The sequence below is a fragment of the Diospyros lotus genome, chromosome 2 (genome assembly GCF_014633365.1).
Source record: "Diospyros lotus cultivar Yz01 chromosome 2, ASM1463336v1, whole genome shotgun sequence".
NCBI lineage: Eukaryota > Viridiplantae > Streptophyta > Magnoliopsida > Ericales > Ebenaceae > Diospyros > Diospyros lotus.
Window position 1 is genome coordinate 10,985,668 of NC_068339.1, and position 1,644 is coordinate 10,987,311.

The following is a 1,644-nucleotide window of genomic DNA, read 5'->3' on the forward strand; positions in this document are numbered from 1 at the left end:
TTAAAAAAATGAGATAGTGCCACGTGGTCAGGTGTAAGCCGCTGCAAGCCTCAACGAGCGCCCCAAGCCTACACAGTCGCGCATCCTCATGCACGTATGGCCTAGCGCCGCCACCCTTGCTCGCACCCCCAAGTGACCCTTACCTGGGGGTTCCCCATGTTGGCACTCTCGTGACCTCACCCGAGGGTGCTATAGGTGCACCCTCATGCCCATGCTTGCGATCCGTGCGCCATCACTCACATGAGACCCTGTCAAAACTATCTCTGAGTTACTCCCCAAGAAAATCGGGTCACCCAACACTTGGTAGCCTTTTCTATCGCTATAAATAGAGGGGTTATCCCTCTCATTCGGTATGCAATCTCTCACACTGGCAATTTCCTTTTTCCATTCGACTACTTTATACTTTCAAGAAGCTAACTTAGGCATCAAAGGGCTTGCGCGACAATTCTCACCCGTTCTTTAACCAATTTTCTTTTTAGACAAGTCATCCATTGCTCAGAGAAGTTATCCATAACTCTCAATCTACCCGAGAGACTCATCCATCGTTGTCACTACCCCTTGGAGAGTCATTCATCGTTGCCGCTCTATCTCGAGAGACTCATCTATCGCTCCCAATAACCACCCATCATTCGGATAATCCATACGTGAGTCATCCTAAGGCGATTTTTCATCTATAAATTAATTGTTGTAATTGAGCAACAAGAATTGACGTCGTCTGTGGGAAACCAACAAAAGATCACTAAGCAACTCCCTCGTCATGGCACAAACCCAAAACAATTGTCAGACCCTCTCTCATGTAGAAGATCAATATTAGTTCTCTTGGGAGGGTCAACAACCCCTCACCCATCAGTCCCATCGTGAGGGTCATCTATCTCTCACTCATTAGCAATTGCCTTTTCTGGGGTCTCCTTACCCATTGGGAATTCAGCTTTAAACGCTACCCCTTAATACCTCACATGCCATTCTAATACCATATTTTTCAAGTCACATTGGATCAAATATACAAACCACATCTATGGTTCCTTGGGCCGAGTATGAAGCTGTAATATCCCAGAATTTTAGAATAAATAATAATTATTCAAACTGGTATTTGAGGACATTATTGAATATTTGAGAATTTAAGAGGGAAGTATTTATTTATGTGGTTTTGAGGAAAATAAGGAATTAAAGGTAATTGATTAAATTATTTGAAAATGGTTGATAATTATTAATTATTGTATTTGTGGTGATTATTAAATATTTGTGGGTTTAAAGGAAATATTAATTTATTTGGGTATTTGGAAAATTAAGAAAAATGTGTATTTATGTAATTTTGAGGAAATAGGAAATTTAGGTTTAATTAATTTAATTGGGGTATTTAGGAAATAGGAAAATAAATTAAATTGGTGGAATTTTGGAAATGTCAGGATGTAAGTGAAATAAGAAAGAAATGGAAGTCAGGCGTGTGTGCAATTAATGGAAGTTCTGGGTGTTGAAATGAGATTTACGAAACTGGCTGAAACTCATTATAAAATTAACTTAATGCATTATATGTATGAAGATGTGGGCTGGCCGAGTGGCACGCGGGCGTGAGGGAGACAGGCAGGCGAGGCGCGGGTTCGAGTCGTAGGGCATGCGCGCGCTGGAGAAAAATTGGCTGATTTT